Source organism: Oncorhynchus mykiss, chromosome 17 (assembly GCF_013265735.2).
Source record: "Oncorhynchus mykiss isolate Arlee chromosome 17, USDA_OmykA_1.1, whole genome shotgun sequence".
Lineage (NCBI taxonomy): Eukaryota > Metazoa > Chordata > Actinopteri > Salmoniformes > Salmonidae > Oncorhynchus > Oncorhynchus mykiss.
Genome location: NC_048581.1, coordinates 57,458,063 through 57,468,400, shown reverse-complemented (window position 1 = coordinate 57,468,400; position 10,338 = coordinate 57,458,063). Strand labels below are relative to the sequence as shown.

Below are 10,338 nucleotides of genomic sequence, written 5' to 3'. Positions count from 1 at the left end.
ATAGCCACTAGTTAGAAAGCATTACTAGCCTGGGCTGCTTACTGAAACCTGATTTATATAAACATCTCTTATTTGTTAACCTACAACAAATAAGAGATGAACAACTGAACAATGAGAGAAAATCAAAATAATCAATAACATCAATAATTATGTGGGAAATGTAGAAGACAATAACTTTCAAAACAGGCTTTCGTTTTCTGATCCTTCTCTGCAACACTGAGTTCATCAGTTAGGCCTAGGCTATCCCAGCCTGGCCTCAAAAACGAATTTACGTTTACTGTATATGGGTTGGTTGTTTAGCAACAAAACAACACGTTTCGGCAAAACGAGACGGGGTTGGCATAGATTGTTGACAACATGTAAACTATATTTTGTCTCCAATGTTTAAAACATAACTAACTACATTTGCACAATGAGCACTTGTTGTTTCTTAAATACATCGTTACAGTTATTAGTTAGCTAGCTAGCAATTGTTTTGCCATACTAGCATTGACATGAAATCAGTCAAAACACCTCAAAACAAAAAATGGTATCAAGAACAAGATGAAACTAGCAGAAACAAGCCACTTGGCAGGTCATCTAGGTTTTTACCTATACACTTTCCATCACCATGAAGAAAAACAACGCACAATACAATCCTAGATGACCTGCCTATGTACAATACAGTAACGTACATTTACTTTAAGTGGTTTGTAAGTATGGTAAATTAATAATTCACAAAAAGTGGTTGTTTTCCATGCAATTTGATCAAGAAAAGTCCTCAACTGGCAGCTTCATTAAATAGTACCTGCAAAACACCAGTCTCAACGTCAACAGTGAAGAGGCGATGCCAGGATGCTGGCCTTCATGGCAGAGTTCGTCTGTCCAGTGTCTGTGTTCTCTTGCCCATCTTAATCTTTTATTTTTATTGTGTCACGCCCTGACCACAGAGAGCCCTTGTTTCTCTATGGCGTAGGAGGTCAGGGTGTGACTAGGGTATTCTAGTTAATAATTTATATGTTGTGTTCTAGTTTATGTTTCCTATGTTGGTGTTTTTGTATGATATCCAATTAGAGGCAGCTGGTAATCATTGTCTCTAATTGGGGATCATATTTAAGTAGATATTTTTCCCACCTGTGTTTGTGGGATATTGTTTTGTGCATCACGTAGTCACGGTTAGTTGTTCGTTTGTTATAGATTTGGTTTTGTTTAAGGTTCTCCTTGAATTAAATATGTGGAACTCAACATCCGCTGTGCCTTGGTTCTGTTCTTACGACAGCCGTGACATATTGGCCAGTCTGAGATAGGGCTTTTTCTTTGCAACTCTGCCAAGAAGGCCAGCATCAATTTGATGTTATTTTAAAGGACAAAAAATGTGCTTTTCTTTCATGGACATTTCTAAGTGACCTCGAACTTTTGAACGGTAGTGTATATCAAGCAAGTATTTTTATGTTCCACAAGTATTATCAAATTAACTGTTTTGTACAGAAAATAATCACTCACATGCTGGTAAACACTCATGCATTTGGTATTTTCACAAAAGTACTGCACTGGGCCTTTACCAGTCCTGTTGTAGCTGCTAATAACAATAATAAAAACACATTGCTATCAATAGAATTGGCTACTCATTCATTGCAGTGCCAGGGGAAGTATGGAGAAGCACTTTTTATGTTTTCTAATATTGTTGAGTAAAACAGTTTTGACTGTGCTGAATAAGAACATGGACATGAACTCACTCATAAAACATCAGCTTTTTGCTCTATTCGTTCAGTCTCTCTCTCGTCAAGGTTTTAAAAGTTATGAATCTCACATATGCTAGTATTAAACTTTGGGGTGGCGGGGGTTGTGGAAACTGTAGGCAGGGTGATTTGTGCTATCTGATTGGCCAGTACAGTAGGCGCTCTGTATTTAGCCACAGATCTCCCTCCCAGTCCACCGGGGAGGCGGAGTTTGTCCTCTCAGACAAATGAAATTGTTCAAAATTGGGACATTTTGTATACCCGGTGAGCAGGGCTTCTGAATCAAGTGCACTTACTGCCAACAGTGCAAGCCTTTAGCGTTGGCTTTTCTACAGAAATATTTGGTGATCGACTAGGAATGACTAGACCGGTGACCACTGACATAATGCCTATTTACTATAAATATTTAAAACCATTTAAGACTGCCGGTTGTGATACAGCCTGGAATCGAACCTGGGTCTGTAGTGACGGACTGCTTTACCACTGGGGAGCCCCTATCTGAGCAGAATAGAATAGCTATCAACTCTTAATTGTATTATAAACGTTTGTCCTAAAATGCCAACACTTAACATGTTACTAAATTGTTAGAATAGAATATGCCTATATCTGTGCAGAATAGAACTGAGCTGAGCAGAGAATATAATAGGAATGGCTAGATCTGAGCAGAGAATACAATAGAAAAGGCTAGATCTGAGCAGAGAATATAATAGAAAAGGCTAGATCTGAGCAGAGAATATAATAGAAAAGGCTAGATCTGAGCAGAGAATATAATAGAAAAGGCTAGATCTGAGCAGAGAATATAATAGAAAAGGCTAGATCTGAGCAGAGAATATAATAGAAAAGGCTAGATCTGAGCAGAGAATATAATAGAAAAGGCTAGAACTGCGCAGAGAATATAATAGAAAAGGCTAGATCTGAGCAGAGAATATAATAGAAAAGGCTAGATCTGAGCAGAGAATATAATAGAAAAGGCTAGATCTGAGCAGAGAATATAATAGAAAAGGCTAGATCTGAGCAGACTATAATATTGTTTTTTTATTTTTACATCAGTTGAAGCGAAACATTTAAGTCCATTGTTTTTGTTATGATGTGGTAAGACAGTTGTAATAAATTACTTAATGCCTTAAATAGCTTTCTTCAAACATCAGGGGGTATATTTCAATAGTTGAAATTACCCATAAGTAACCGTACATATAATTAACTTTACATATAAGTATGATTGATTTCACTTTAAATTATGGGCTTGAAAATTAATTGCTTCATGAATTTGATGGGGTCCTCATCTAATGCAGTTATTCTTACTTTCATTGTTGTTAACAGACCATGCCTTTAACAAATGAGTAACCATTACTCAACTCAAACCCTATCATCATCACTGGGTGATAAGACCATCTAACCTACATTAAAGGATTAGTTCACCTAGATTAAAAAAATACATATTGGTTTCCTTACTCTCTAAGCAGTATATGGACAAGGTAAGACAGCAACCCATACTTAGATTTGGTTTAACTGGCCACTGTCTCCAAATGCTAACTTTTTAGCATTTGTGTCCAAAAACCAATGGGACTCCCCAACTCTATTTAACCAGAGTTTCTAAACCCAGAGGTGCCACATCGCTAGACTTCCAGGAATGCTTGCGAAACAGGCCATGCAGACCAGGCCAGGGTTTGGGGTTAGAGAAGTCAATGAGAGAAGAGAAAATGAATCCTTAGTTAATTTTCTCAAACTCTAAAGGCACAACCTACATTCTAGCCAATGTCTTGAACATCTTATTACTCCAACCTCCTGAAAGTGACAAACTGACACATTTTCATCAAGAACAACATATCTAAGGAAAGCCTTTGATTTGACGTCCTGCATTAAATCAAGCTGACATAATTTACACAATGCAAAAATCGAATAATTTATTATTGAAATAAAATTGGTGCAATTTAAGGCCAAGTGGCAAACAATAATGCAGGCACTCTGGATGGGGGTGTGAGCATGCGGGTCTTTGTGTGTCTAAGTTGTTGTTCGTATGTATAACTTTGTTTTTGGAGTTACATTTTATTTTAATGGGGGAAAAAATATTATTAAAAAAATTACAAATCAAGATTTGACTGGGTCTTTGATTTAACTGTGGTATTAGTTCATAGGCTGGGGGGTCGATCGGGCTCACATGGGCTGATGTCTCATAGTGATTTTCTTGAAGGTCCATGTCCCTAGAGTTGGAAAATGTGTGATAACAGTTCAGCAATGGCAGCTTTCTCTGTTATCATTCTTTCTTTCATCCCTCCATCCCTCCGAAGCCTTTTTCTAATATGGCCGCCAAACTCAATGGGGTCTTATTGGATCAATTTCACATAACCATGCCAGTATGAAATATAATTGTAGTATGCAAAATAATATGTTCATAGTGATGTAGCATACATTGCCAAATGAGCCAGGTGTGTCAGATATATAAAGATGTTACATTATTCTCAGAAATGTGGTAAGAATGTGCCCAAAAAGCTGCCAGAATCGCAGATTTTTGAAAATGTAACCAGGCATGTCAAATAAGAATAAATTATTATTTACATTTACGGCCTAGCAAGAAGCAAAAGGCCTCTTGTGGGGACTGGGACAAAAATGCACATCATGACAAAAAAGACACCACAACACTACATAAAGATAAATCTAAGACAACACAGCATGATAACAACACAACATGGTAGCAACACAGCATGACAGCACAACATGGTAGCAGCACAACATGGCAGCAGGACAACATGGTAGCAGCACAAACATGGCACAAACAATGTTAAGCACAGACAACTGCACGAAGGACAAAATGGTAGAGCCAAAAACATATCACGTATAGCAGAAACGAGTGTCCATGTCTTTGAATGTAGATAGAGAGAGAACTGTCCAGTTTGAGTGTTTTTTTGTAGCTCGTTCCAGTCATTATCTGCAGAAAACTGAAAAGAGGAGCGACCCAGGAATGTGTATGTTTGAGGACCTTTACCAGAATGTGACTGGCAGAATGGATGCTGTATATGGCGGATGAGGGTTGCAGTAGGTATCTCAGTTCGGGTTTAGTGAGGCCTAAGAGGGTTTGATAAATAAGTATCAACCAGTGGGTCTTGCGCGATGTATGATGAGATGGCCAGTTTAGAGAGGAGTACAGAGTGCAGTGATGTGTCCTATAAGGAACAAATCTGATGGCGGAATGGTAACGAACATCTTGCCGTCCGAGAGCACCCTTAACTGTTGATCTATAAATTATGTTTCCGTAATCTAGCACGGGTAGGATGATCTGAATCAGGGTTAACTTGTCAGATGGGGTGGGAGGAACGATTACTATGGAGGAAAACAAGTCTAGATTTAACCTTTGCATGCACCTTTGATATGTGCTGAGAGGACAGCGTACTGTCTAGCCATACTACTAGTCATAACTTGTATGAGGTGACTACCTCAAGCTCAAAACCCTTTTTAGGGTAAAACATATTGCAATCCCTATGCAATTTTACACATTTCTAGTCCTTTGTTATATGGAAACAGTTAGCAGAATGACTTGGTATATCATGTTAATCAGCTCACATCTATGACTTTTAACTTTTAGGGTACGTTCTCCTCACAATTCTGTGAATAATTGAAAATCTTTCCAATCTGGCACACCTGGCTCATTTAGTTGTGTATTCTACATCACTATGTTTTAAGATATTATTGGGCATACAACAATATATAACATACAGGTATGGTCATGTGAAATTAATCCAAAAATACCCCATTAAGTTGTTTGGCGGCCATATTGGAAAAAGGCTTTTTAATGCATGAATCCTGTGATTGCCCTGTATATACAAATATTTTTAAAACCCTGTTCTAGATGTGTGTGTGCAATTTGATGGTTCTCTTACAATCCAAAAACATAGCTGCCCCACTACATGGAATTATATAGCTAAGCTAACAACATTCTAATGACAATGAGACAATATGGGCTAATTTTAACAATAGTTGTAAGTGGTGCTTTCAAAGTTGATTATGCTACAGTATATATCATTTGAAAGTTAATCTCATGATCTTTCAGAACCACTTGTCAAACAACGTTTAAAATGTATCAGGGTTTCCTTTTAAAACTAATTTATACAGGTAATTCTGATATGTACCATATAGGTCAAAGTTCTGTTGACCTGAACATTCCCGAAAATGTGTCTGATGGACAGCTGGGAATCTAAACTTCCAATGATATATAATTAAAGGGTATCAGCGTGCAATAACTTGTTGTATACTGACATTGTTCGTCATGGGGTATAATCACTATAGGAAAAGAAGTATGGGTTGGAGGGATGAAAGAAAGCATGATAACACAGAGAAAGCTGCCATTTCTGGGCTGTTATCACACATTTTCCAACTCTAAGGACATAGACCTTCAAGAAAATCACTATGAGACATTGTCACCCAAGTGAGCCCGACAGCGAAAGTGTGGGGGTCTGGCCCATGGATTATATTTAACTTCAGATGCCCACCTTGCATATTTTTAAATAAACATATACAATGATGTCACGACAGTGGAATGCAGTGTAGTAGCACAATACCCTAACTTCCTGAGGTCAGGTATTTTTAGGCCTCAGAGAGGAAGCCAGAAATCCTGTTTACGGATCCATGGGTCTCCCAGTGCTGTGTTCGAGAGGAGACATCTGTCCTACTTATGGAAATCACCATTATAAATATCAACCACTACTCACATTGGACACTGTGAGATCACCACTCTGTCTATCCCAGCCTTACTGTAATGCAAACCTGGATTCGAATACTTTAGCTGTGCTTGATTGATCTTGCCTGTTACAATGGAACCAATAGAAACATCTCAAAAGTGCAAACCCTGCTCACCTGGCACTCCAGGCAGGTTAAAGCAAACGCTCAAAGCATTTGAAAGATTGAGGTCTGCTGTGATGTTGGTGTGCTGGAGCCTGTTATTATTTCCCTTTTATGTCACAGGAGGGCGCCTTCTTCACAAAAACGGCTTAGGTACCCTTTCAATAGAGGACATAATTGCGTCTATGCTGGACCTGACGTTAACATTTATTGTGAAAGATAGAAGAGTATGGGGTGTTGAAGTACTATTGGGGCAGCCAATGTCTGTGTGGTACTCGCATCTTATTTTGAAAACGAACGCAAACAAATCTTACTCCATTATTTTATTTGATTGTTTACTTGAGGTTTGTTAGACATGTATGGTGGGTAGTGGTTATTAGTGGTTATGCTGGAGATTATTAAAGGATGCAGGATGGGAAGGAGTATATGAGTGTATGGGAAAATGCTATTTCTGACTAGCCATAATAAAAAACCTTATCCCACCTCGTATATCTCCTCCATTTCCATCTCTCTCAAAGCAGTCAAGGAATTTGAGGAGATAGCAAACTCTAGGTCTATAATGTACATGAAATACAATTATGCATCTACATTAGAAGTTATATACATGCACAGGGTCACCATACTCAATCTACTCACTTATAGTTGTCAAACGTATATAGAGTTAATGTGTCAGAAAGACGGGAATGGGGAAATTACCATGTAAAACACAAAATTACATGTTGGGTAAATTAATATCGGTTACACCAGAACTAAAATCTCTCGCGCGTAATTGGTCAGTTGCTCCATTAAAGTTTACATAGATCTGTCCACGAGAGATTATGGGGAAATAAATCACTACATGACTGGAGCACAGGACTTTCTGATCATTTAGACCCATTGGATATAATCTAAACAAATATTATTTTTTATCGTATATTATAGTATATTTTATTATGGTAAGGTATTGTAGCCTACCTATAGTAGCTTGTATGCTGTATAGTAGACTATAGTAGAGTGTATATAGAATAGTAGTCATTAATTTACTATAACAACATAATAGTACCACGGGATGTCTTGTACTTAATAAAATAATGGAGTAAGATTTGTTTGCGTTCGTTTTCAAAATAAGATGTGAGTACCACACAGACATTGGCTGCCCCAATGAGAGCGGGGAGTCGAGAGCAATTTAAAGCCATGACATCACATTTCATGACGACCGCATCCAAATGCGGAAAGACCTCGGTGCGGCTCTTATTTCAATCTGTCTCTGTTCGAGGAAAATAAGGAATGCAGCTTTTTTTAGACAATACGGAGTATCTCGATGTTTATTTTTAGACGTGCCGTATTTAACGTTGGTGCTGTATGACTGTCCGTTTATCTCCCTATGAAGCACCATTTTTCTAGACTAGGTAAGTGAATGTTATATTCATCACCGTGTACCGAGGTACCGTTTGAAAAAAAATGCTTACGAGTAACGTTAGGGTGCTGGGATAAACCTTAGACTGGGTATTTAATGTGATGAAGAACGTTGCAAACAATGTATGAGGATGCCACATAGATGTGTTTGTAGTAGCCTACTCATACTCCCATGTAGGCCTATTTGGCGGTGCCTGTGGTACGTAAACAATGAATTATTATGTGACGTTCATGTCGCTGTATTAATTTAAACGTGAACAGGAAACCGGTTACTCGGGGAACATTTTTACACCCAGACGGTCATCACGATAATATACCACATTAAAATCTTGCCACGCATTGGACATCGCCTAATATCATTTTTTCTATAGCAAAATACTTATTAAATACTATCTGACTAAAAACAACTCTATGATGAAGGAAGTCTTATTGACATGTAAGTGGGAGTTTTGATGGGCTACAACACTATCATTAGTAAATAGTAGTTTGCTGTTATTGTCTTATTGTGTCATTATGGAACATGATACAAACTTGATACTTTTCTTAGGCTACAGAACAATGAAGGACAACATGGGTCAGATGGGGCGCAACATCTGCTCAAACTATCAGTCTTGATCCTCTGTAGTCTGTACTCTGAGGCATGTCGCATTTGTAAGCCTGCAGTCAATTTATGCCTTTACTTGCACAGCTATGTCGAGAGAATGAATGCATTGTCATCAGCTTCTCAAGTGAATCCGACATGCACACATCTTGAAATCGTTTTACATTATTTTTCAGACTGATTGTTTGGTTTGGAAAGTACAGTAAATCTGGAGTAAATGGCTGCAATATAGTAAATGGCTGCACCTGTTAGCATAGTCAAATATTTTCTTGAGCCTATCTTGGTCCAAATGGGCCAGTAATGTGTGCCAGCAGCGCTGACTCCAAATGATTCGGACATCACCGCTCTCACAGTCGTGTCAGTAGGTCCGGCTCCTTGGTAAATTAGTCTAGCCAGCTGTAGGTGCCCAGGGGCCCTGACCTCCAGGGGGCCCTCATTGATTGTGTTAGTCACTCTTATTCATATATCATTAACAGGGCATAAATCATGGCAAAATATGTAGAATTGCAGGGGCCCCCAAAAGGCTAGAGCTGGCCCTGAGAGTCAGTCATCATGATGACTGCTACCTAGGTTGTAAATGTTAAACTAATAGCCTGATATCTTTGGTCAGTGCTAATGTGGTGAGTACATGGTTGTTTCTAAAAGTGTCTCAGTACATGATAGTGTGATTTGCAAAGTATGCATATGATACCTAGATGTATAGCATCAGTAAGCGTACTGCGAGCTGCTGCTTTCATCGGCGGGACACTAATATAGACGCCTATAAGAAATCCCGCTATGCCCTCAGACGAACCATCAAACAGGCAAAGCTTTAATACAGGACTAAGATTGAATCCTACTACACCGGTTCTGACGCTCGTTGGATGTGGCTTGCAAACTACTACGGACTATAAAGGGAAACCCAGCCGCGAGCTGCCCAGTGACGCAAGTGTACCAGGTGAGCTAAATGCCTTTTATGCTCGCTTCGAGGCAAGCAACACTAAAGCATGCATGAGAACACTAGCTGTTCCGGACGACTGTGGGATCATCATCTCTGTAGCTGATGTGAACAAGACCTTTCAACAGGTCAACATTCACAAAGCCGCAGGGCCAGACATATTACCAAGACATGTACTCCGAGTGTGCACTGACCAACTGGCAAGTGTCTTCACTGACATTTTCAACCTGTCCCTGACCTAGTCTGTAATACCTATACTACCGTTCAAAAGTTTGGGGTCACTTAGAAATGTCCATGTTTTTGAAAGAAAATCAATTTTTTTTGCCAATATAACATCAAATTGATCAGAAATACAGTGTAGACATTGTTCATGTAGTAAATGACTATTGTAGCTGGAAACTGCAGATTTTTAAATGTAATATCTACATAGGCGTACAGAGGCCCATTATCAGCAACCATCACTCCTGTGTTCCAATGGCACGTTGTGTTAGCTAATCCAGGTTTATCATTTTAAAAGGCTAATTGATCATTAGAAAAACATTTTGCAATTATGTGTGAAAACTGTGGTGCTGATTAAAGAAGCAATAAAATTTGCCTTCTTTAGACTAGTTGAGTATCTGGAGCATCAGTATTTGTGTCTTTGATAACAGGCTCAAAATGGCCAGAAACAAATAACTTTGTTCTGAAACTCGTCAGTCTATTCTTGTTCTGAGAAATGAAGGCTATTCCATGCTAGAAAGGGCCAAGAAACTGAAGATCTCGTACAACGCTGTGCACTACTTCCTTCACAGATCAGCGCAAACTGCCTCAAACCAGAATAGAAAGAGGAGTGGGAGGCCCCGGTGCACAACTGA

General features: G+C 38.8%; 1 protein-coding gene across 3 annotated transcripts in view; it reads left to right on the top strand.

The window, feature by feature from the left end:
- The first annotated feature begins 7,749 nt into the window (after window positions 1-7,749).
- The window catches only part of LOC110494193 (nck-associated protein 5-like), a 103,274-nt gene continuing 100,685 nt past the window's right edge, over window positions 7,750-10,338 (top strand). For all 3 annotated transcript variants that reach the window (XM_021569023.2, XM_036950261.1, XM_021569021.2), the window contains exon 1: window positions 7,750-7,939. The gene's annotated coding sequence lies outside the window, so the exon portion shown is untranslated. The remainder of the gene's footprint in view (window positions 7,940-10,338) is intronic.